This window comes from Melospiza melodia, chromosome 6, assembly GCF_035770615.1.
Source record: "Melospiza melodia melodia isolate bMelMel2 chromosome 6, bMelMel2.pri, whole genome shotgun sequence".
Lineage (NCBI taxonomy): Eukaryota > Metazoa > Chordata > Aves > Passeriformes > Passerellidae > Melospiza > Melospiza melodia.
This window is the reverse complement of record NC_086199.1, coordinates 11,527,619-11,554,976: the sequence shown is the minus strand read 5'-3', so window position 1 is coordinate 11,554,976 and position 27,358 is coordinate 11,527,619. Positions and strand designations below refer to the sequence as shown.

The 27,358-nt window shown below is 44.4% G+C and overlaps 1 long non-coding RNA gene across 1 annotated transcript; it reads left to right on the top strand.

Moving 5' to 3' along the window:
- Positions 1-691: 691 nt before the first annotated feature.
- On the top strand, positions 692-27,358 carry LOC134419753 (uncharacterized). Its single transcript, XR_010028135.1, has 3 exons — positions 692-719; positions 9,839-9,924; positions 27,174-27,358. It is a non-coding gene; the product is annotated as an uncharacterized LOC134419753 (long non-coding RNA).

Sequence of the window (27,358 nt, the reverse complement as noted above, 5' to 3'; positions counted from 1 at the left end):
TGAGGTTCTGTGTTTGCCTTTGTCCTTGAGCGGGCGGGCGGCTGTCCCCGGGCACACGCCGGGCACACCTCGGGGACAGCGCGGGGCCACGGCCGGGGCTCGGCCCGGGCCCGGCCCGCCCGCCCGCTCCAGCCCTGGCGCCGAGGGACCGGCCACCCCCTCCCGGCCCCGACGGTCACTTACGGTGGGGCGGGTGCCGCCGGGAGCGCTGCCGGCCGCGGGGACGGACCCCGGCCCGCCTGCGACAGGGGTGCCGGCCGGGAGGGGGGCGGCCTCCCGTTCGGTGTCGGAAGGGTGAACATTTGCCGGAAACCCGGGCGTTTATTCCACTTGGCAGAAGCGCAGGGGGTCGGGGAGGGGGCATGGGTGCGACGGGCGGCGCGCGGTGCCCGGGGAAGGGGGCGAAGAGCGGGGCCCGATGTGCCCGCTCGCCGCTCGGCTCTCGGATCCGCTACCCGGCGGCTGCCGCCGTGAGTCACCCCCGGCCGCGGCAGCGTCAGCCTCGCCGCGGCGTTGGCAGCCAGACGAGCCGCGGCGCGGAGCCGCCGCTGTCCTCGCATGAACCCGGCGGGGCTGCCAGCGCCAGCCGAGTGCGCGCAAGGCGAGAGCCGAGGCTGTGCCGGCGCGGCGGCGTGCGACACCCCTGCGGCGGGGATGGCGGAGCCGGGGCGGGGGGCGGGAGCGGGGGGGGGCAGCCCCTCGGCGGCCGGGCCCGAAAGGTAAGCGTGGGACAGGGACGGTGCGGCGGGGGCACGGTCACGCAAAGGGCACGGTGCGGGCGGGAGGCGCTGCCCCCGGGGCCCCGCGTCCCCGAGGACGTGGCTGTGCCGGCCCAGGGCGAGGGGAGGGGGCGGAGGGGGGCGTGGGGGGCGAAAGCGCCTCCGCTCCAGGCACGGGTCAGACGGCTTCCGACAGCGGGGATGCTCGTCGGTGCGAACGGCAAACCCCACCGGGCCCTGTCCTGTTAAAAAAAAAGAAAAAGACAGCATCCTCTGCCCCGCGGCGCAAAGATCCCGCTCCTCTTGGGCGAAAGGTGCCTCGTTGCCCAACAAACAGCCTTATCTCCCTTCTCCTGGCCGCGGGGAGCGGCAGGAAATCGGGGCAGCTGCCGGCAGCTGCTGGCGATGTCTCGAAAGCCGCAGGCAGGGTCACGGCCGCTGCCGCGCTCCCACCGCCGTGTCCCGAGGTGGCGTAACCCGGGGAGGGGGGTTCACGGGCTTATCCACAGCCTCTCCCTTTGCTCCCACCTGTCATCTGTAGTTTTTCTTCATTTCTTTGCTGTCCGCCCACCCCATCCCCTACAGCTGGAGCGACCGAGTCCCTAAGGACAAGGCAGGTTGCCCACGCGAAAGCACGGAGAGTCTGAACCCTGGGAGGACATCTTCTGCCCTCCGTCCCTGCCCCGGGCGGTCCCAGCGCCGCGCTTTCCGCGGGGCTTTCGACGAGCCCTGGGCACCGGACCGGGCTCCGCCGGGGGCGGTGAGGCGCCGCGCTACCCCCGGGGAGCCGCGCTGGGAGGTAGGATGCGCTCGACATCAGGGAGACGAGAGCCGGGAAAAGGGCTTTTAAGGAAATTCTCCCTCGGTGATGTGAGGTCGGGTGGGAGGGCCGGAGCCCCTCTTGGCTCCGGGAGGGTGAGACCCATCCGCACACGCAGATCAGGTCATCGCAGTGCAGCAGGTGCCTCCGAACCCCTTCGCTTCTTCCCCGCTCCGTCTCAGAGAACAGCGCCCGAGGGAGCCCAGAGACACCACCTTAATAGCCGTAATAATTAAAAACAACAACAACAACAAAAACCCCCTTCTGCCTGGCCTTAATGATCCTTTACACACATTCCCCAGCCGCTCCCTCCCCCGTCCCCCCAGTGAAGGGCACTGATTATTCGCACTCCTCTGTTTGCCGAGAGCGCAGCCTGATGAAAGGACTTTATCCTCGAGTGACTCCATCGCTTGCTCCTCCTCCTCTCCCCAGCCTCGCTTCCCTCTCAGCCCTAATTGGGCTCTTGCTAATATGATTAAAGCCCAGTTAAATGTTTCTTGATAAATCTTGTCAAGAGAGGATCCCCCTCCGTCCCCTCCCCTCTCTGTCGGTTGTCAGAAGCCCGGTTACAGACAGGACATGCCTGGCTCCTGCTGTTCATACGCTGGTGGGAAGTTGGCATTTCACAATTGTTCCTTTAACAGAGTTGTTTTGGAGCCGGTCCTGCGGATTGTTCCTCTTTAGGCCGGGCTTGCTGATAAGAACCGCCCGTGGCTTTTATGTAACACGTTAGGATTTGGTCCTGGTCCCAAAATCGCACTGTTTCTTTAGCCTTTTATTTCATACCCACCCTCCCCCTCCTGCTCTCGCTGCTCTTAGTAGCCTGTTCCCGGAAAGGCTCTTGCTCGATGTGAGCCGGCCCGGCGCGATCGCCCGTGCAAAAGCCGCGCAGGTCCCAGCGGAGCTGCGCGGGGGCGGAAGGTGCGCACCGGGGGCTGGTCTCGCACAGCCGCCCCCGATTCCCGGGAAAATCCCGTTTTCTCCGGCTCCTCTGGCCGCGCTCGGAGCCCTCGGGCGAGGCTCTCCCTTTGCTGCCCGTCGCTGTGTGGGGCGCCCCGATCCCCCGCGGGTTCTGCGGCAGCACCACGGCAGCGAGCGCGCTCTGCCCTTCACCTGCGCCTGTTTCCTTGTGGTTTCACTGCCATTGTACTCGGGGGTTAAACCCCACCCCGCCCCCGTTATCCCCGGGGGAATGCGGTTGAATTCGTAGGCATTAGGAAGCAGCAGTCGGCGTTGGAGGGCGAGGGTGGTCCCCGGGCGCCGGGCCCCCTGCGGCCGGCCACGGGCTGGCAGCGCCGCGTCTGTGCTGGCGGTGCTCCCGCAGTTCGGGGGGGCTCGTTGGTGGGCCTGTGGGCTCGTTTCCATTTGGTGTTCGCTTTTCTTTGGGGTTTCAGAGGTCCGGCAGGGTCTTTTCGAGGGTGTTTGGTGGCTGCTGCTTCAGCCTTACTGGGTTTGGAGACTGCGGGGGCTGTAGCTGTCGAAGGGGGGAAGGGGACGGGCTGATTGCTCCCCTGTCGAGCCGTGCAGCCACGGCCTGGAAGCTCTTCGATCCGCGGCTGGAGGTGGTATTTCCCGATGGCACACCTGGCCCTGGCTCCAGCAGCAGCCCGCGCCCCCGTGCCGGCAGAGCCTCACGGCATTTCCACGGGGGGCACACGCTGCCCTCACCAGCGGCAAGCAGGGACAGGGGTGCCCGAGGGACACGGACCGCTGCCTCTGTCCCACACCCGGAGAAGTGCTCCCGAATCCCTCCCGCTCGCCACCGTCTGAGCCCCACAGGCTGCTCCTCTTCGTGCCCGAGGCTCTCCCGGGGACAGGCGGCGGCGCTGCCCCGTCCGCCCTCGGGGCCGCCGCTGCGGGGACGGGCCTGCGGGAGGCAGCGGAGGAGAAAGGTCAAAACCAAACAACGAAAAATCGCCCCCAGCCCTGGGGAGCGCAGCTCCAACAAAGGCGCTTGTTCCCTGGGCAGGGGAAAACCCGAGCCAAGGGGCAAAACAGCGATGTCCGTGCCCGCCGAGCCCCGCTGCCTCCTGCGGGCGGCGGAGCCGGGGCCGAGCCGGGCGGGGGGCGCGGGGCCGAACCGGGCGGGGACCTGCGTCCCCCCGGGGCTGCTCCTCCTTGCTGCGACCCCGCGGAGCGCCGGCCCTCCCCAGGCGAAGTTTCAGCCGCGGTTTGAGGATGGTTCCCTCTCCCTGCTCGTTCCTTCCCTTCTCCCTTGTGTGTTCCCCACCGGGGGGGTCTGAGAGACCACAAGAGCTGCGGCCCCTTTGGCCCGGGACTGTGGATTTACCCGAGAAGAGTCCTAAATAAGCAGCTGTTTGTGCTCTAGCTGGAACGCTGGAGGCTTTCTAAGAATGGCGCTTTTCTTACACGAGGGTTGGGGTTTTTTTAATTTAATTTTATTTTTATTGGTGCATCGAACCAGCCTACAGCATTGCTGGCATCTTTCCACCAGGTGTCTGGGGCTTAGAGAAAAATTCTAATGAATCTGAAAATTGTGAGACAGTTTCCCTCCCCTTCTCCCAAATAAAATATAAGAATTGGTACAAACTGTCCAGGAAGGGATTCAAGATGGAAAAAGAAAAGCACCTTCACTCCACCAGAGTGGTGAGGACCCAGAAAGGCCTTCCGCAGTCAGGAAGGAATCAAAGCACCTGGAAGATGGAATTTGACTGGTTTGAGAACCAGCTTCTGAGATGTGGTTACCACCCACAGCAAGGAACTTGACCCCATGATCCAAAATATCCCTTTTAATACTCTTCCTAAAAAATAATAATTTGCCTTTCTGTACACCAAAAAAAAATTTTCAAGTACATTGCACACATAAAACTACTCTACTCCACAGCATTCTTGTAGGTACGAATCCCTATTCCCATTGTACAGAGGATTTGCTGGTTTGCTGCCAGGGTCACGCTTGGAGCTGGGGGCACTTGCTGTGTCCTGAGACCCAGAGCAGCACCCAGCACTGCTCTGCTCACTGAAACCCCCTGACAATGATGCTGTTATATCTGCAAAGATAAGGGGCTGCTTTGCAAGACCCAGTAAACAGCAATTCTGGATGTTGTTTTAAATCAATATACGGTATGAGGAAACAGACATGCAACTGGGGGGTTTAGGTTTTAAACTCTCAGTGTCTGACTGTTATCATTATTTACTTAAACACCACTTAGTCTTAATAAGTAGTCCTTGTTACTTTTAGAAGAACCTAGCTCAACTGACTGAAAGATTTTCTACTCACCTGACTTACAAAACAATCGTTTTCTGTCTGAATAAATTGAGAGGACTGACTGACGCTCATGCTTTCGATGTAGACAGCAAAAGCTAGACTCAAATCTACTTGCTTTTCTTATGCAAATCTTCTCACTGGATTAGAAGGGAAAGTAAACAGCAGTCCAAACTTAAGATCTTTTTTCTTTTTAGAGGCAGCCTGTTGTATAAATCTGAAATAGAAACTGTTTTCATTTGAAGATCAAATAGAAGCTATCTAGTGAAGCTGACAAACAGGGCTGCATAATCTGTTTGCATTTTTGGGAAAAGGATAGCTCTGGTTTTGTTTCAAGGCAAGGAACTTTTAAATAATATTTAACGAAATAATTGACCTTGATGTTTAAACTACAACTTCCTTCATGTCATTAAGCTCACTGTTTTAAAAAAAAAATGTTTAGTATCTGAACTCTGGCGTTCATTCTGCTAATCTCATAATAACATTTGTTTCTTGTGGAATTTTGTTTGATGAACTCATGGTGAAAGAGGAGAGAGAGTTCAGAACAACACGAGCTTTGCAGCTCATTTATACTTTTTCTCTCTGAAAAAAATAGCGAAAACATCCTTATGCAGAATGACTTTTCAGGAACAATTTCTCAGATGGATGGATCAAGAAGAAACTTTCTACAGCTGAACCATAAGCCTTGGGACAAGCTGTTCTTTTAACATGTATTCTGACTTTTAAAAAATATTGCAGTCCTTGACTACAAAAAAATGATTTTGTGGAGTTTGTCCTCATGATAACTAGGCTCTGAGTCTGCTTTTGAAATGTGAGAGAAATGGAACTAACTCCATAAAGTGTGTCTATCACATAAAGCTTTTAGGACAGCCTAATTCACACTATATCCTGCTCTTTGTTCAACTGACAGATTTCCAACTGCAGAAAGAGGCACATATCTGGGGACTGCTATTATCTAAGCTAAATATGTACATTTTGGATCAGTTCTATTTTATTTGAATACTCACAGTTTCTGTTTGGGATCTTAAGCATGAAAGGATTGCAGTGATGTGCATTTTATTAACTATCCATCATTCTTTGTACATGCACAAAGGTGCATAAACATACACATTCACTAGTCTCTCTGCTCTGCAAGAGTTCAGAAAATTTCATGCAAAATTATTTCAAATAAAAACAAGGAACCAAACAACATGCACATTACCATACAAGAAAGCAGGGAAACAAACAAAGTGGGGAGAAATTAAAGCAATAAATGAACAGAGTTTAACTTAATTTTTATTTGTTTGTAAATGAAAAATACCATGACAGAAGTGGATTTTTTTTCCAGTCATGTGATCCTTGAATTGCAAAACACTGGTATCTACCAAAACACTGTTTTGTACCCTGCACGTTGTGTACTCACTCATAGATGAAAGCTCTTCCTTTTTCCCTGCTGGCACACATTTTTTCTCTCCAATGAGTACCTACTTTCAGAAGTATGACAAATCAGGTTGCTTTACTCCCAACAAAGGACACGCAGTTAACATTTCCCCCGATAAACAATATTTGAATTCCCACCCCAGGGTACAAACAATCAGCTCAATAATGTTTAAAGACCTGGGATCTAGAGAGCATGGTGGTGTTACACAACTGGAGATGTGACGTTATCTGGCAATCTGAGCAGGGTCACACTGGTCATGGGACAATATAAATTCTGTGTCAGTCATCGTGTTGATGCAGGTTTTCTCAACTTCACACAGGTGTTATTCAGTACAAGCAACAGTAAATGGTCAGAGTCATCTCCCATCTCATCACTGTCCTCTATCTCTGCCTCCCCTATGGCATACTTGGCACAGGACATCCCTCAGAGCATGCCATGGCAGTCCCTCAGGCCGCTGTCCCCAAGTGACTAACCGGTGTGTGGGACACAGGGCAGCACCCACGTCACACCAGTGATGTGTTTGCAGGAGGTAACTTTCTGTTACCCCCTTAATACAATCCCCACTGTGACTCAACACCAGCAAGGGAAGGGAGGAGGCACCCCCTGTCCTGTGGGGTTATCATGCAGTTCCCCTCCACAGGTTGCCTCCTTGCCTGCCAAGTTATATTTCTACTTATTTCTACTTATGCAGCTGCTGCTCTTCACTTTTACATAGAATGAGAATGTGGCATCTGGGCATGGCAGTTCTTGACCTGATAGACTACAGATGCTGCAACAGAGTAGTAGCTGTCATTTAGCTGTAGTTACTTGCAGAAGCTACTGGCTCTACTATTTTTGTTTGGTTTTGTTTTTGTTAATACTATGAGCTTCAAGGAAAATAGTACAGTAGCTCTTCCCAGTGAATTGGGTGCTGTGCCTGCCACAAGTCACATCAGACCTATAGCCTGTGTGTTTTGGGGTATGCAGTCGGCATCTAAGCTGACTGCATCTTTTCCCAACAACCAAACACAGCTTGCAACACGCAGGCAGAGACAGAAGATGGCATTTCTGTCATACAGGGCATACATGCTCATTCCATCTTCTGCTCCTCTGATGATGATTTGTGAGGAACCAACCTGGCATATTGCCTCAGCCCAGGGAGTAAACTTCATCTCCTCAGCACAGGTGTTAAGCAGGCAGCTGTGCAAAACCAAACTTCTCTGTGAGACTGAATGCACTGTTCGTCCATCTTCTCCTGAGAATTATTTACCTTGAGATTTTGCTTGATTGTGGAAATTCTCTCAGCCCAATATTTATATCAACATCCCCCACTCTTGATTAGGGAATCAGAAAGAGTGACTGTGTCCTAAATTTCATCAGTCTCTGGTTATCTTGCTTTAGAGTCTTCTATTCTAAAAATGTCTTCTTATCCGGCATGGTTATTCTTTGTATCCTCTGCTGAACTGGTATAGAACATTTCTGCACCCTGCAAAACAAGCAATGAATATTTCCCCCTGTGCTAAATTCAGTTGTTCTTATGGAAATCATGTCAGTCAACCTGCAAAGAGCTTCAGGGTCTGTAGATAACATGAGCTTAAACAACACCTGCCTGGATACATCTCCTTACTTTTCCTCCAAACATACCTGTGGGTCTGTCAGAGAGCCCTGGGGAAGCTGTAGCCACACGATGAAGGTGGCAAGGGTGTGAATCCAGAGAGGATTAAGGCTGCTAGCCACTGCAGCTTGTCCCTGCTGCCTGCGCCTTGCTAAAGCACAAAAGTCTTGTGACTGGCATGTCCTCCACTTCGCTGGGTTACATGACACATGCCAGAAAATGTGTCAACCCACTCCCCATCTCTTCAGCATTATTAGCCTGGGGAGGGAAACACAGCCAAAGAACACGCACACAACTTTGACAGGTTCTGCCTAATCCACCCACATAATGACATTTCTTATGCTAAGTGCCAGAGCAGTGTAGGGAGGCCACTGTCTGTACCAGCTGCTGGCAAGTCAAAGTTAGTTTCATGGTTATGTTTAAGATATAGCCTGATGTTACGTTAAGAAGTCTTTGTCTCCTGTGGTGCAGTGCTCAGAGAATGACATCAAAAGCCTTCCTAATTCACCCCCCGGGTCATCTGATTATAGGCATGGCACAGAGCCACGCTGCCCCAGGAGCCCGTGAGTCAGGGTGACATCCATGACTATCCTCTTAGCCCGTGGAAGGAAGTAACGTGCCCTGAGCATGAAACAACCAGGAGCAGATTACATCCTTCCTCGTGTCAGCTTAGCCCTGCTGGCTGTTGGGGCAGGCACTGGGGAGGCAAGAGCAGCCTCTGATTCCCCATCCTTACCTCGGGGAAGCTGTTTCTCCCTGTGCCGGGACACGCCGTGCAGGCAAACCCCACGAGAGGGTTTTGCTCAGCCAGGCAAGGAAGAGGACGCTCGGGCTCTCTTCTCCAATGTGGTGCAGGGTTACATCACACAGTGAAACATCCATCCCTCCTCCAACAGCCCAGGCATATCTGATCATGAGGGTGCTGTGTGTTCTCCATCCCTTGGCATTTATCCTTGTAATTAGTCTATCTGTTTCTGATTTATTTATTTTCAGGCAGTCTTCTACACCCTTGCTCCCTCACTTGGGCACATGGGGCAAACCACAGACTTGCCCTTAAACTACATAGAAAAATAAAATCAGAAACAGACTAACCACAAGAATCAATAGCAAGGAGCAGAAAGCACATGATTGGATAGTGGAGCTTCCTTCAGAGATCCATCTGCCCTGAAATGTGATGTAACTAGGCTCACATACCACATCTGCAAAAGGGGGTAACAGATTCGTCTTCGCAACCTGACTGGCAGGGTGAAACTATGCTGGCTCAGAGAAGCCAAGGCATGTTTGAAAATCACTTCTAAGGAAGAAAAAGAAGTCCATTTTGTGTTCACAGAGCTAAAGCAATCACTTTCAAGTCTGACATGATTCCTGTTAGTGTTATTGTTGCTTCCTAGAATTTAGGCTTGAATTTGGCAGAAGTCAAGAAGCCAAGGCATACACAGAACCATTTGTGAGAATCAGTGTGTCTGTGTGCATGGGCCAATTCTTTTCTGAATAAACAGCAGTCCCTGGGCTGCTGGGTAAAGTGTCGATATAAGATGGCAGTCAGACATGTAGGCTCATACCCATGAGGTAAGGCTATTTAGGGATGCAAGTCACCTTTTTTTCCCTACAAATAAACACAAACAGACAGTAAGCCATGCCTTTCAATGCTATTAAAATATTTTTGTGACCTTCCATACTGTTCCTTGTTTGTCTCCCAAAAGTAGCATCATTTCCTGGGAGAGGGTATCAAGACATTAATCAAAAATAGATGAACAGTACAAGAAATGAAGCACAAGCAGACAAGTATAAATATCTTCCTGCATATCCAGAATACAGAAGCTGTCTGAAAACCTTGTGATTAGAGCCAATACACTCAATTCACCACACAGACAGCGTTCACTGCTGTCATTCCTATACTGAGCATCTCATTGGATACCCTGTGATTCTGCAGCCCTCCATCAGGTGAATGATGTGAAGTCATTGCTCATGAGATAGATCAGACAGTACAGAAACCCTCCAAACAGAAACCTCTGCTTGTTTCTGGCTAGGAAGAATAAATCTTTTCTTTTGGGATCCGCAGAAATACAGATGCAAAAGCAGGACGTGGGTAAATGAGAGAAGATAAGGTATTGCTCCTGCAAGCAGAACATCCTGTCTTCAAAGTGGGTGAGTACTTCCAAACTTTCCAAATATTTCATTGCCCTCCAACTAGATCATAGATCTGACCCTCTTTCCTTTCCAGATACTTTCCAGCATTCTAAGCCATAATAGAGGCAGGCAGAAAGTATAATTTTGAGAAAAAGAGATTAAAAAAAATAAATGGGGAAAAAAAACCTGAGGATGCCCTGATTTCCATAGTCAACCTCCTGGACACTGCCACAGAATTTTTTCCATCTCCATGAAGATGTGGCTGATTCTGGTTGATCATTAGCAGAACTTGAGGCAGCTGTATAAACAGCAGATTTCTACACCTACAGGTCTTCATTCATTTCTTCCAGTGAGGTTTTTAATTTGACTGGCAGCTAGCCTATCTGTGCAGCTGATAAGAGAAGGAAAAACCACCCTCCAGTGCTTGCATCGCCACTGCCTTTCCTCTGGTTCTCATCACAGAAGCGTACAAAGAATTAAAGAGCTCTCAATACATTTGTAACCAAGTATTTACCCTAAGTGAGGTAGATTATATTTGCTTATTGTACCCATTGCATTCTGGCACATGTTCAAGACTGCCTAATTCCTTGGAGTGCTATGGAAGAGTTTAAAAACCCTTTGTTTATCATAAACTGTTTGGCAATGAGAGCACATTCAGTGTTGTCCAGGGTATAGTAGCTCCAGAGCTCACACGCCTGGTGTTTGGGCACTTGGCGTTGTCTCACTTCACAAACAGAGCACTGGGGACAGTTCTGGGATGCAGCCAATTCACCTTAGTCCCTTGCAGGGTTATTAAGAGTATTCTGAAATTCTCTCAGGCATTTCATGAAGAGAAAAGATAATTAAACCATGTTCAGAGGAAACGTTCTTCAAGGAAATACAACTTCATCTTAATCAGCTTGCTTTTTTGAGAGCATACTCATTTTGACAACATTTTTAATGGAGACAAATTAAAATATTATTTACAGTAAATTATTTTTAAATTATTGCTTTCCATAAAGTGAAAACATATAAGTAGTTCCTTGTTTTGTTTAATCTTGTTTTGAACTTTATATAGCATTCATATATTTAACATTCTCCTACTAAATTGAATATTTTAATGTCATTATAACTTTTGGGTTTTCTGGTGTGAGAATGATTTGACACTTACAGAACACTTCCACCATGCCAAATATATTCTCTTGGAATTCTCAGTCCCTGAAAACTTCACCACCTTCTCTTTTTCCCCAAGTGTTGGAATTTCCCATAGGATGGAAATTCTGTTTACTGACCAGCTCTGCTAAAATGTCTTTCTCTATCAAAAAAAAAAAAGGGGGGGAGGGTGTCACAAATACACAACCGTAAACTTGTCAGGATGCATTTCTTATTGTTGGCTCATATGTTGCCCTCTTTTGGTAGCTTTTGTATTGTACTGCACATAAAATATTTAACAACTGCTGCAGCAACTCAATATCCAAAGGGGACTGAGAGCTGAATGTTAAAACTAAGCAAATGTATGAAGAGAGCAGCAGGTTGTGAGTTTGGCACATAAAGATCTTATAGAGACATCCTGTTGGGAGAGGCAAAGCACTAAGGTATTAATAAAGCAGTACAGCATGAAACTGGACTGTAAAGGTTAGTGAGAAAGAGGAAAAATATCTGTAGATACTCACTCATGTGAATAATTTAACCCTATATCCTGCCTTCAATCCTCTGATGAGAAACCTGACTTTGAAAAATTTGTTCGATCAAGACTTGTAAAAGGAAGCTCTGCCCTAATCATCACTCATTTGGTCTTTCCCCGTTACTTATTTCATAACCTATGCAAGGGTTTTATTAAATTCTTGTAAAGAATAAAAAACTAGTAAAGCCCAGAAAAGTGCCTGCTAATTTTCCAGGACTAAATCCCTACCAAAGTCAACACTTCCTTCACTAATTTATTTCTGAATGATGAAACTAAATCTGCAGTGATTTGCTAATACTAGCTATAAAATCATGTGAGAGTTACAGTATTATAAGCCTAGAATCATTATTTAAGCAAAACACTGATGTGTTAATTTTTTTCCAGAAGAGAGATTTTTCCCCTACTATTTCTGACTAAATTTTAAAAAAAGCCCCTTCTCAATCTGTGCCAATGATTAAGAGTCTAAAGAGATGGGTATTCACCTCCTCTTGACTTTGCAAAAGAGCTGAGTGCTAACTCCCCCAAAATACCATTCTTAGAGAACAAACTGCTCTCTGCTCAGATAATTCTGAGTTATAAGCACAATAAATGGTTACTCAGGAGAGATATTCCCACCGTATCTGTGATTCCAGTTCAGCATTCCACAGCCCTATTCTTCAAAGATTAATTTTCTTTGGTTTGAAAACCAGCATCAGGAATTCAGCCTCACAGTAACTGTTTTATGAACAGTCACAGAGATCATTTCAGAGTTCAGAAGGGAACTCTTCCTCCCACCTTGAATTGTGAAGGCTCTGTGGTAACTGGAGGAATTCTTGGGATAGGGAAGAACACTGAGCCTTCCAATGTAAAGACATACATTCTCTAGTGCTTAACTCAAACCTAACCTAAACCCCCAACAATATGAACTCCTCTTGAAAGACCATCTGACAGCCTTCCAATTTTCACCCTAAAAACAATACACAGGAAAGGCATGATTTAGGTGCCACCCTCTCCCTCTTGTAAATTGTTGGCTGGTTTAAGACTTCACAGACCTTTGTTCCATATCTTGTGGTAATAAATGACTGCTTGGTGATTTTGATGCAGCCAGTATGCACCTTTTGGTGGCCAAGGGCTCACAGATTTTGATCAAGTTTCCTCCCAGATCTAACCAAGCTCCTTCCTGCTCCAGGCTGATGAAGTGCTTTAACATGTGCTCGGTTTAACCTGATATGTAGTTCCTTTGTTAAAGCCACCTAGCAGGGCTGTAAAGGGAGTTGTAAATCTGCAGCACAGCTCATACACTTTAAGTTAAGTTTATGCTTAATGAGATGTTTGGTTTGAGCCTGAGTCTTTCCCCCAAGTGTTTTTTCCAGCCTTTGAATCGTTGTGGGATTTCTTCCAAGTCCTTCCAGTCAGCCAGTGGCTGGCAATATTGAACACAGAGTTGAATGCAATAGCACAGATCTTTTACACAGGCACTCTTACCTCCCTGCTTCATGGTACAGATCTCTACATGCACAGCTTTTACAACTGTGCAAATTCATACCTCTCTCCCACCTGGTCTTCTCCCTGCCATACTTTGAAACTCTGTCAGAAATACTGATGGCCAGGACATGGGACATGTACATTCCAAAAAATCTTGGCATTCGTTTTCTTCTTTTTGTTTTTTTTTTTTTAATTGTGAATTGTTTGGGCGATTTTGTGCTTAGCTTTCTAGTATCTCCCATTCCTTTGATATCATTATCTGCATTCTTCTGTTTACATTCTTTCCTGGTTTAGTATCATCACCACATTTCACTATTTTGCTGTTTACCTCTACTTTGAGATTATCATACAGTTACTAAATAGAACAATGTCTGTCAAAAGTCCCTGACATGACCTATAAGACACTTCCACAAGCTACAACAATTGATCATTGCTCTTTGTTTACATTCTTTCTCCCATTTCAGTCTACACAGCAGTGTTCTCCGCCAAAACAATTGAAGTTCTTTCTCTCAACATGAATACCTGAAACTGTGTCAAATGACACATTCAGTGCTCCACACAGCACTCACCCACATTGCCATCATGCTGTGTATCTCTCAGTTCACTCACTGAGCATACTGCCTTGCTTGCTGAGTGCCAGCTTGGAGCATCCTGGCCACAGCCTACAGCCCTGGTCCCCAGATCTCTAATATATAGAATTAATATGTTGCATATTAACATGAAAGGCGTACTTAATATGCTTTACTTTGTGCAAGACCATACTACTTGCTGTTCCTGATACTATTTGCCTCAGTGTTTCCTTGGGATTAGCTGGATGACTTAGCTGTAAGAAACAAACAGAATTTGGCCTAAAATACTATAAAATATTCAAATTATTAAAGACATTGTCCTTGATTTATGGCCTCTGCGGTGAGAAATGTCCATTAACTGTCCTGTCTAACATTTTCTGTCGCAGACATTACCCGATTCCCTATATATGGAGCCCAAAATTTCTGCTTGGCTGACTTGTGTTTTCCAGAAAGAGATTCAATTTTGACATGTACACAATTGCTTTCTTGGGCTGTTTGTTTCAGCAGTAGATCACACTAACTGCTACAAATCCAAGCCTCAACGCTCGCTTAAATTTACTTGGCTTATATTTCCACCCACTGATTCTTGTAATATATTCATCTGATGCAAGACACTTTTTTTCTTGTTGTGAAGGTAATTATACACTGTAATCCAGTCATCTCATTTTGGTAAGGGAAACAAAACGTACTTTCCAATCTGCAAGCAGTTCTTGTACTTTTTCTCCCACCTTTTTTCAGATTTCTAGCACCCACTGTGCTGCAACGCACTCCAGCCACATAAGTCAACTCATACATCCCTGCTAACTTGTTCAAAGAGGATTTTATTCCTCTTCCACACCATCAGATTGAGCCCTGTGTCCAGTTGCTTCCCTGCAGTGATACCACGGACACTTCAAGCACCACCCTTGGGATATGATTTCTATTGCATCAATACTGACACTATCTGTGCATGATTTAAGATTCTTTTCTGCAGAGGTCCTGCTTACCAAATCTGGGCTTTTCCATCTTCAAAATTTATTTATCGTTCCACCAATTTTAATTTCCTCCCTAATTTACTAAGCACTGTTTAACTGGGGATGTATTTGTCTCTCAGTCATTAAGGGCAGTACTGAGGCCTGCCAAGAGTAACACCCATTTCTGCAAACTGACTCCAGAGCTTTCCTTCAGAGCTGACAGCTGCTTTTTGACACCTATCAGTTAGTCAGTTCTTAATCCCCTCAGCAGTCACTCAATACCTGTTGTACAGTACTCATTTGTATTAAATGCTTAGACAGAGAAGGCAAACAAGTGTATTTGAATGCTGAAAAAATGGGCTAAGAACTTAAATCCTGGAAATTGTTAAAAAGCCTAATCCCGACTGGTGCCTAAACACTTACAAGCACACAGACTTACGTGACTCATTGTAGGTCCACAGTTATGAAACCTCATGCTTTGTATATTTTTCTGTTGATATTAATTTTTCTTATCTGTGAAAGAAAAACTTAGACTGTTGGATAGACCACACATTGCCTTTTGTAGTCACACACACAGAACTTCCCTTTTGTTTCTCTGCATCTTCACAGGTAACTATTCTTTTTCAAAAATAATTGTCAATGTCAGTGTAAATCTTTCAGATAGTATTTCTAATATTATTGAGTTCAGATCATGCAGCTTTGGTGACTTTCATCCATATATTCAAGTATTCCCTCGTCTGTTTCTATCAATAGGATTTATTTATTTGTGTCACAGTGTTTCTTTCTTGTTAATTGCTTCAAGTTATTTTATGTAATTAAAGACAGATGGTAAAGCAAAGTTCAGTATCTCATCCATTTGTTAATCGGTGGCTTATGCAGCTCTATAAATGTAGCGGGGATGTTATGATTTTGGTGTTTTGTGTGCTGTGCTTTAAATTAAATACTGGGACCAATTCCGAGTTACAGTGAAGCCAATGACAAAAGCTGCCATTGACCAGGATCTCACAGTGGGAGACCATGGATGAGGAAAGCTGTGAGCCAGCTCAGTGTGGTGTTTACACTTTACAGAGGCACACAGCTCACTCCCTCCTACACCCAGGTCTCACCATGGACCTTTGCATCGACAGCTTCCACAATGTGTCAGGGGCAAAGGGAGCAGCCAGGTCAGGGCATTGGTGAAGAGGTTTATGGAAATCCATCACTGGTTTCAGCATTCTTTCTGTTTATTCTATTTTGGGGAAATTATATTCTTTTCATATGCAAGGGAGCAAAACATCTGTTTTCATTAAGGACATCTTGTTCTTCAGATTAGAGGAAATAACCAGAAAAGGAATAACAAACAAAAGTCTCCAGAGGAAAAGAAGCCCGACACGTGCTCCCTTGGGCTGCCATCTTGAACTGATCCAGGGCCTTGGCAGCCTGGGAGCAGATCCCATCAGATCCCAGATCCCAGCACAGATCCCTCACTCCCACGCAGTCCATGCATCACTCTCTGCACACCCAACCTGTTCGTGGGCTTATTTTACCCCAGCTATCTCCTACCTGCAGATCAATCTGCAGGCTCTAGCATACTGTGTTATTTTGATGCCCTTATCTTTCCTCTTTCATAAAGAAAAGGTTCATGGCATTCTTGCTGGCTTGCCTGTCTGTCCCCCATGCTCCCACACTGGGCAAGTACCCTCTGTACAGGCACTGGCAATGGCTTTCTAACCAACTTACTGGCTCCCATCTTTCAGTCCAACAAGCAATTTGGCTTTATCTGTTTTGACTCAGTACGAGCCTGCTCCTATTGTTTCCCACATTCTTGCATTTCCACCACATTATGTGACTGACAGAAAAGCAATTCCTCAATTAGACTACAAGGAGTGTGCTGGGAATCACAAGTCAGCCTAAGGATTTATGTGCTAGACCAAATTATCGTAACTGACACAACACTTCCAGCAAGTGAGTTTGGAAATACCAGAATCTCCCCCATCCCCTCACCACCACCACCCACTCCCCCCCCCCACCTCCACTCCCCCTTTCTTCTTTGGGAAAGGCAAATTAGAGAGAATAAGGATTCCTCATCGCTACTGTGAGTCATGCTCACATTGAGCACATGGCTGGTGAGGTCAGCGACAAGGGTTGTTGGGGTTCAACTACAGAAAAAGTGGATTTTTCTAAAAGGCATCACAGTCAGAGCAACATGAAAGAAGAAGAATGCAGCAGCCACCAAGGCCCCTAAACCACAGGTGAAAGGGAAGCACAGTTGGACTCACGTTTCTCAAAAGAATGAGCAGAGACAGGTGGCATAGGATCCTGTGCCCTTTTATTCATCCAATCTTTTGGCCCTTAACATAAACTTTTGCTTCCTCACCATGGATGCTCACCAAAGCAAAAATTTAACCTATTTTACTCAGCCTAAGATAGAATTTTAAAAAAATGTTAGCACCGCTTATTCTGGGGAACAAGCAGTGAGGCATATTTGAAAATAACTGAGTAATTTCTGCCAAGCAGGTGTCATGCCTAAACCCTATTTAAAATTCAGACATTGAACTTTAAGCACATGCTTAAGTCCTGATAAGAGACAATGCAATTTAAGCAAAGTGGAATTCAGCGTGTGCTTGGCTGAGTGCTTGAATCAGGTCACAGCCACTGAAGGATTACTGGCACCAGCAGTCCAGCCATGGATTGTAGGGTGGCACTTAAACTGCTGAATCTGCGATAGCAAGTGTGGTTTGTTTTTTTTTTTTTCCTTATACTCATTTTTACTTCTTCTTTTTTTGTGTGTGTTCCTGTAAAACAGGTTTCACCCTTCAGGAAACCATCTGTATTTGGCACCTATTTGGTGCATTTTTACCTATTGTAAAAGAATGACAGTTGAAAATTCCAAGGTAGTTTAACTATAGAGAAAAAAATCTTCTAATGTTGATGCTGAAACAGAGCTTAAAGTATTATAGGTTGATAGTTCTTTTTTTTCTTTCTTTTTTTATTGTTAAATGCTAAAGCATCAAGTAAATACACTTTACAGTCTATTGCATCGGGCTCTTTTTCAGTAGGTTGGCTCCTGCCAACAGCAGGTTCAGAACTGCCAGTTCTAATTAAAAACTTTATTTTAAAGATACATTTCACAGTTTATTCATGGCATCCTGAGAAATTTAAATTGCTGGATTGAGCAAATGGATACAGTTTCTTTTCTATTGATTCCCAAGTAATGGCTTTAATTAATAGTTTCAGCAATTCACAATTGATGTACTGTGGCTGTTGAAATCAATTTCTTCTTTTAGACGAGTCACCTAGAGTGGGTTCCCCTAGTTTTGCCTATTTCTTTGCACAGGGTTTATCTAAATTTTATTTACTTTTTTAATTTTGCATTGCATCAGTCTAAAATGGTCAAAGATTATTCTGGCCTCAAGAATTTCAGTGGCAAATCCTTTTAGTAGTCCCAGTTGTAACAAACAGACAATTGCCATCATGAACTCTGTATAAGTAGTATTGTGAAATCTCTGATTTATAAGCATATTGCATAGCAAAAACTATTTTGATAACCCATGCTTTTCTCTGCTATGTCCAGCTCTCTGGTTGCAGAAAAATATGAGTGAAACAGTTTTCTGCCTTCTAGATTTGGTGGGAAAATAGCGCCTTCAAGAGCTGAACACCAGATCTAGAAATGCCACACCTATGGGTGGCTAAATTTCCTGAGGCTTATTTCTCTGCCTTAGGTGGCAGAGAAGTAATTTGAATAGCATAGGATGGAGTCAAAAAGGAGAAAAATATAGCCTAGGCTTTTGATTCATCATGTTTTTATAATTGTTAATCAAATGCACAGTATATTTCAATGACTGCCGCTTTTAATCTTGTATCCTTTATAAGCTTTTCAGATTAAATATAGAGATTGCAATGTTCTATTAGGTGATTAAATAATATATCATACCTTTATTTTATTATTTGGTGATCATTAGCTGCTGTAGAGCATATTACCAGCAGCAAGTCCTCCAATTAACTTTTACTGACAGTATCACATCAGAAAAAATCATTACAATTCACAAGCACCCTGTCTGCATTCTCACAATGATGTGAATACACCTCAGTTGCTCAGTGAAGTCAGATGTTTGCCTTTACCAACAGGTTTTAAGCAGGATTTAGATCATAGATTCCTTAAGAGTTTCAGACTATAGGCAGCATCTTCCTAAGTTTTCTCATTAAGACTCACCCCTGCTTTCTGATCACACAGAAACCTTCTGGTTTTGATGGCTGAATAACAGCCCTGAGGCAAGCACAACTGTTAGCATTTGAAAGTGCTAGCTAGGAAATATTTAATGTGTTTTTAGCTACTTTTAGCACCATTAAACTGTTGGGGGAAAAAAATCACAAACAAACAAACAAACGAGAAAATGCAGTCAATGCTATCTGATGAGCCAGCTCTTGCACAGACACTCCCCAGGTCTTTGGTGATCTGCAGAACACAGCTTCAAATCCACTGCAGTATTTGAAATCTCACTCTTAGAGCAGCTGAAAGCTCTTCACACCTGTGTGTTTCTTTTTACAGTAAGAGCTGGATCTGGCTTCAAATGCAGGATAAAGAAAGACATATAATTTTGACTTAAGAGACATTTAACTAAACCACCAATATATTCTCTTAATTCAAAGCAGGGATAGGATGAACATCTCCAAATCCAAAGAATGCATTATATCATCAACTCCTTATTTTTAAGTGATTCCAAATCATCAAAAAGATTGTGTAAGAGCAGCTGATTCCCAATATAGATATCCTTTTCTTGGGCACCAAGTCATGCCAAGACCCTGGCTGAAATTTTACAAGCGTCTCAAATTGTACTTTAAATAATAGTTATTAGTCATAAGGATTGGCTACCTTTCTTTTCTTTGAAAAGAAGCTATAAATGTATCATCATTTATTCATTTCTGAAATCATCATATTGTTCTCCAAAAGAGTTGGGTTAAATTTACAAAATTTAGAAACATATGTTGTGGGACATGTTTAGGATGTTTCTACTCCTAAACTCAAGTTTAAAACTATGTGTCCCATCCCAGTTGTGAATTTTATGAAAAGTATGTTCAGTCAGAAGTACAAGCATTTCTGCAAATTTCTGAAGGTGGGATTTCCTCCTTATTTATGTAAACATTTTCTTCTTGAATAAAAATAATCTGATAATTACTTTTTTTTCTTGCATTGGTGTACCAGTTCCAAGGCCCAGTCATTAACTAGGACTCCAAGTTAATAAGTGCTTTATGAACAGGGAGAAAGCAAATTTTCCCTGCCCCAAAGGGTTTGTAATGTAAACTCCTAATTTAAAATTCATTAATTTTACACATCACCTTACATAACAATCACAATGCCATAAAGGAGTGAACACATGCTTGTAATTAAAGCCATGGCAGTCTCATCCCATTGTATGAAAAATAGCTCTATCATAATGGTCCTGACTTTGTGCCAGACTAGCAGCTAATCATGGGAGAAAGATGATCTAACACTTGCACAACATGAAAATAGAAATGAAACGTTCTGGTTCCAGCCTATTTTCTCTAGACTTGCAGGGTGATCTTGTGCGTGCTACTTAAGCTTTCCGCCCCTCAATTTACCCATGTGCAGAACAGCAATAACAGCATTTATCTGACTCAGAAATGTTTTGTAAGAATAAATTCATAAATCATTAAGTCTCTTACGCACTCTCAACACGCTTTCTACACAGCACCCATTATAGACACTCGAGAAGCACACATGAACTACTGGTTTTAGTCCCAAAATGCCTTTAAAAAGTAGAGTTCAGGGAATGTGTGGCAGGAGCAAATAGATCTATCACAGTCAAAACCTTTCTATTCCTGTGCTATTTGCATTTCACCTGCAATATGCAATAAGGATAAAGCTAATCAAATTCATTTTGTCACTTCTGGATTTACAATATGTTAGCAAATATATGTTCAGAAATTCAGACCAAGATTTTCTACATAAAACTTCTGGGGAAACTCCTTTGATTCTTAATCTGTATACTGTTTTCATAAGAGATATCAAACTCTTTAGAAATTGAAAAGGTCTCTTTAGGAATACCTTACAAGGAGAGAAATTCTGGTAAATGCTACTTTGGATGACTCTTCATCTTGAAAGAATGCAGGGATATTGCTCAGTAGCCATAGCATCACTGTGCTCCTACCTAGCAGGAAATGCCAATACTAGATCATCAAGGTCAGAAGTCCCATTCATTGACAAAACCATTCATGATATGAGAATGAATGAAGTATCTTGTAAGTTAGCACTCTCTGACTCTCTGTGCAGATTTCACAGTTCAGGACAGAGCCAGTCTATCAGTGGAACACTTTCAGCATGTAATGGTCTGTAAAGTCACGTCCCAATAGAGATAATGAGGTCCCATTCATTATTTGCCAAAGAAGTGCAGCAATTTAAGCCTGACTCTCTTCTGCTGTAAAGTTAAGTGTTTGAAATTTGGACCTGATCCTACCTTCACTGAAGTCAATGATAAGGCACCACCTGATTTCAAGGGAGCAGCGGCAGATTTTTTGTAATGCAGAGATCACATTAAATTCACTCTACCCTTCTCTCACAGAGTGAAAAGCAGGTCATGGGTCTGATGTTTGCAGCAATAATGAGGAGGCTTTAGAAACTAAATGGGATGTAGCTGATTATTTTAGCACAAATTGAACTGAAGTACTAATGACTTACCAAGCATTATTCTTATCTGTTGCACAATCAGCACATGATGATGTCCAGAAATAGTGTAACATCATACTTTGTTCAGCAAAAGGCTCAAGGGCTGATTCACCCTCTATGACATAAATCGGGAGGCAACCTCACTAAAGTAATTGAATTACATAAGACTAAAATTAGTGACAGGAGAGCTAGACCTGAAAAGGACCTCTCCAAGCACTGAAAGGGAAGGTGCCACCTGCCCCCAGCAATGCCCAGCTGAGCCAAGGACCGCCCCAGCCCGCTGTGCTTGTGGAGGGCTGGGCCCAGCAGGGACTGCAGCAGCCCTTCTGTCACAGTCTGTGCTACCTTTGCTCAGGGGAAAAAAAGGGTTTGAGACCAGAGAAACAGTGACTTGATGGGGCCACCCCAAAGGAAGCCACAGGGAAGATCAGATACTTGTATTTTACTGTGCACCAACTTGTGTCAGTCAGACCCAGGCCAAAGAACAGGGCTGCTCTGAGGCAGTTTGCCTGGCCAAAGAGCTGGCACACAGATTGCAGTGAATATCCTGGAGATAGGCTCTCTTTTTGACACTTGTCCTAGCTCCCTGACAAACAAAGCTGCCTCCGAGCAGAGAGGCATTGGCTCTTCTGACATTGGCTCCTTAATTTCCATACTCAGTGCAAGATATTAATTTTTTCTCCAGTTTTAATGCAGTTTACTCACATATGTTATTCAACAGTGAAAATGCAAATTTCCCGGCCCAAGTATTCAGCTCCACTCCTTAGCCATGTCACATTCTCACCTACAACACAGTGATGTGCTCTGAGCACTGCCCTGCCATGCCCCTGTTATTGCTCACCAAGATCCTGCCCCCAGATGCAGGGTGCTACCACAAGTACTTGAATTGTCCAGTGGAGATCACAGCCACTCATAACATCCTGCTGTGAGTAGCAACAGGACACACAGTAAGGCTACAGGTGGCCATACAAGATCCCATTTGTCAGTAAGTCAGAGAGCATTATTCTAACACCAAGAACCAAAAAACAACCTTTGAGCAGGACTCTGAGGCTGACAGAGCCATGCCCTTCCCTATTGAATGAGTGATTCTACATTCTGAAGTCAGAGGGACACTGGGAGTATCACCAAGCAGCCCTTTACATCTTTTTACCCAAACCCAGCATCATGTTCTAGCAAGAGAGCCACAGTATTTCCAAAGCAGTAGCATGTTCATCAGGAGACCCTTAACTCATTCTTCCCCTTATGCACAGCAAACACTTGTACTTCTACAGCTGTGAGCATCCTCTTTTAGGTACAAAAAGCTAAAATTACGATTAATGGTTCCTGTGCAGAAAATCAGCATTCATTATAACAAACAATTCTGGCTTGTAAAGTTAATGGGTTTTTTATATAATGAATAAACTGTTCACCAGCATTATATCTTTAAGCAGCATTTTAGCTATTGTAGAACTATCTGCAAGTCAGCATCTTACATGGCTCAGAGAAATTAACTAAATTGAAGACTTAAACTAAATCAATGCTCAGCAGAACTCTAGCCTTATTTTTGGATGCCAAGCCACACTACAGAAAACTTTGTTAGAAAGCAAAGAGAATGTTATTTTTCAACAGAACATGTGTGTGTGTAAAGGAAAACATTGTTCACAGCTAAAGTTATCCATGAAATACAAATGCAGAAGATTAAGAAATCTGAAAATTTTATGTGTACTTTAGGAACAAAAAAAAATTGCATCTTTCTATAATGCCTTACACTTGAGAAGTTTTAATTAGATCACAATAATTAAGTCTGTCTGATAACATCACTGTGATATATGTCTTCATTTACAAATGGGTAAACTGAGACTAAAAGTGGTCCTTTGTGCCAATTTGTGCCTTACCCAATCAATCAAAGAACAAAACAGCACAGAACTTCTGATGTCCTGGCTTCCACTTCACTGGTCAAACTTTTACCAGATCACATCTCATGCCAACAGGACCTCATGCTAACAACCTCTTTGTATTTGAGAGTGGGACCCAGAGTTTTCAACTCCATTATTGCAGTAACACTTCATCACTTGTATTCCTGTCTATTAGTTTAGCATATACAACTGTTTTTACAGCCAAACAAAACAAGTTTACGAATTCACATATTTTTATTTTAATTATTAATTACATTGTTTTCCAAGAACCTCATTTAAAATACCATTTAAAGTCTTTTTCTCATTTGTCAAAAGCCCCAGTAAATTTATTCCCCTTTTATGTGGTACTGGATTATTTACTCTTCATTTTCTACATGAAACAAGCCCCGACTAGTTACTAGATGGCAGACATGTCATGTCCAAATCCCAGAAACCTGCTTATTTTACTTCATAGGTCTTTTGAGGGTTTGGCTGGTTTCCTGATCTTGCATATGTGAGCTCCATCTTTCTGAGAATGCATCAGCCAGCCTGCCTGAGCTAGTCACAGGCAGGATTAGTAAAACCAGGCATCTGCAGATGTTAGGCTCCCAAAAATGAATACCAGTGTTGTATTCTAGGGGCTTTCATTTGGTGAAGGACTGTGGGCCTTGGCAGGGTGAGTTGGGATACTCCCTCACGATAGCTTATCTGCAGGAAAAGGAGTGCCAGGGTTTATAGGATTCAGCAGCAGCGTGGCTAATGAGGACAGAGCAGCCTGACCCATGTGAGTGTTGAGCAACCACAACTCCCATTTACTTCAGCACTTTTGTAGATCAGATCCTCAAGGTTATTTGCTTTTTGGAATAAGCCACTTGTGGTCTGCATCAGCCTTTTCTCTTGGCAATGGTGGCCCATGCCATTTGTTGTTGGCTTTGGCCAGCTGTGACCAGCATGGCTCCTGATCACAGACCATGTGACACAGTTATTTTTAGCATATCAAATTCGCAGAAAGACTAAATGCCCGGTTTTTGCAAAGTTGTTGAAAAGACAGTTTCCTCTTGTTCAAAGCATTTCTGTCTCCAGGTCCAGCAAACTGCTGCTTTTGACAAACTACAAGTCACCATCTTGCTACTCAGCAGACTGTGCCTGGGAGAAAAGAATCAATTAGATAATAAAAGTGTTAGAGGATTTGCTTGTTTTATCACTTCGTTTATCCTTTCAGTGTTATTGTTCTGTCAAGAAACCAAAACATGAAGAACTACATCACAATTACTCTTTGCTTTGACTCACACAAAACCAAGAAAGATGGGTCAGTGAGGGCTGTCACGAGCTGCACCCATTACCACTGCTGTCCTTTGGAAGGAGCCTTTGTTCATTTTTCCTCACTTCTGGCTACTCATCAGGAAGGGCCAATAAGGAGGGAATCTTCTTTAGTCAGCTTCTGCATTGTTTTCTGTATCAGGAAAAAAGAAAAGAAACTAAGCAACAATATAGAATTCTGATTTACAGAATGCTAAGTGGTTTTTTCCCAAAGATTTTACTACCTCCCTCCATCACTGCCATTGATTTATCTGTTTCACTGAGTGAAAAGCTCGTCCTCTACTAGGCTGAATAGCTGAGGTATCATGTACTGCACGATTCATACCCTCTCCCAAAGAGATTATTTTCAGGGTTTTCATAAGGAGAGAAAACAACCTGAATAACACAGCTGTAAATTCACTGATTTTAAAAAAAAAAAAAAAAAAAAAAAAAAAAGAGTTTTCTAAAAAAATTTCCTGAAACTAATTGCAATGAATTCAAGGTTTTCTACAACAAATGAGACACAAAGGGGTCTATGCAACCAAATTCAATTGTATTGCAAATTACCTACCTACCTGAGTAGAGATCCCTTCTTAGTCTGATTGAGAATATAGATATAGGCATGGGACTGCCACATGACTACTTTATTGCAGAGTTCATCTGCCTCTTTCCATCCCCCTTTCCCCATTTTCTGCCAATCTGTACTTCCTCCCTACTGTCAAATGCTCCCCTGGTCTACCTCTGAAAATGTAGCCCTTAAAATATCCTGACAAGCTCTATGGACCTTTACAGCAATAAGGAAGATTTGGCTATCAGAGGGCTATTTGTCACACACACTGAACTTAGCTCAGAGCCTCGTTAGATCCACATATGGAGCTTCAAGGGTATTTGTTTGGGATGGGCTGTGAACTTAACCAAAGGTAACTCCCATTCACTGGCAGATGGAGGAGGTGGTGCCAGTAACATTACTGGGTTCAGAAATACAACACAGCTTGTCATAACATGTTGCTCTGGCAACATCTGTTAACAGCCCACAGAGCTATGTAGCACTTAAGCCAGATATAGCCATAATGTAGTCTTTTGCACTGAGCTGCAGCTATTTGTACCTTTCCCAGACAGCAACATGTATTATTTGTTCCTGGCCTCAGAAAACCCCACCATCTCTTTCAGGGTTTATTTCCATTTTTCTGGGATTAGGCTACAATGCCGTGGCAAGTACATCTCAGTAACAGCCTTTTTGGAGATGTGAAACTCAGAATTACACCAAATTCCTTCAGGCACTCCTGACAACACCCAGCTAGAAGCAGAGTTTGGTCCAGACAGCATTGCTCCTCAATCAATGGAGCTAATTTCTTACAGGAACTCCTCCCAGCTTCACCAGCATCACTCCATATCCTTGACAACATAACATCCAGTTTCATGTACTCTATTCAGCAATGGGGAAGCTAGTCTGGCACCACCAGGAAAGAGTATAGAAACAATCATTTTTGCTTTTGAGTTTATATTTATGACCATTTTGATATGTTACTGCTGCAAATGGACCAACGTAGTCTCTTACAAGCCAAGTGAGGTCATATCAACACAAATTCTCTATGACAAATGTAGTCTATAAAGAGGGGTAGGTATAGGGAAGGAGACAAGGACTTCTGCTTTCTTGTGCACCATCAGGATTTTATCACAAATCACAATTTTTTTATACTTTTAGAATTTTACATGTTCAGTGCATGAAAGGAGTGACAATTTCCAGAGTGATAATTACTTGAGAATATTTCTGTTGTGATAAGGGAGCCCTTCAGGGTGTCTACAGAGACAAAAGTCAAAAGAGGTTAATGCATGCCACAGCTGTGCCATACCCTTCCTCTGGGTCTAGTAAGCCTGGTGGGTTTTTCCACTGAAACAGCAAGGGATTTTCCTATCAGAAGGCAGCTGGTATCAGCAGATCTCCCAGCTTATCTAGATGTCGCATCTCTTCCAATTTAAATGCTACATCAGTGGTTATTAAGCCTGTGTTGCAAAGAAATAAAACTAAGGAAAACATTCTGGAGGGTGCTCTGGATTCCATTAAAGGATTGAATTTCTCACTATGTTACACTTTTTCCATATGGCTGAAACATGGAGTTGAATGCATTCATATACTGCTAGTGGTATAATCCCAGATGGTGACAAATGACCTCATTTCAACAGCAACGTATAGATCTTTATGACACCAATGCTCAGCCATGCTCTTGGGATATTCTCTCCAAACAATGAATGACTGGCAGATAGCATAATGTTTAACTTCTGCCTTCAATTTTGTACACACTTTATGGCTAATGCTGCAGAGCTACTCGTTCATTAAGTACTCAGCCTTGTAACAGCATTCAGATGACACGAGATATTCCCTGAGCTGCCAGCCAAGGACCTCCTTTGGCCCATGAAGATCAACTGTGGTGCAGGCAGTGTGTCACTGTGTGTGTGTAAAGATATGCTCTGGCAGGGTAGAAGCGAGCTGATAACGTCTTACCCCTGCTTGGGCCCTTCAGCTGCCTCTTGGGGAAGCGTGAAAGGCTGCCAAGCTCAAGATGTGCTGCATCCTGCAATTTGGCTTTCCAGAGAAGAACAACCCCTCCCCCCAAACTCACCCACGCAGTTCTTTACCCCAAGAAGAGGTCATCACACAAAAAGTAGATAGGAGAGAAAAAGACTGCACACTTGACTGTAACTGCAAAAGAGAGAAGTCTGGAGTCCTCTTGAGATGATGTGTAAATGGAAAGCAATCTGGGCTGTCTCCATCTTTTACAGAAAGACCTCTGTGCTTTTGTGGACTTCATGGCCTGCCAGATGGAGACGGCTCCAAGTAACACTGAGATCTTATTGCTGCAGAAAACCAAGGAGAGCTATAACCCCAAGTACTGCAGGTGTAGGAGGGAGTACTTGCTTGGATGATGATTCATGTCAGCATCTGAATAAATAAGGTCAGACAGCCA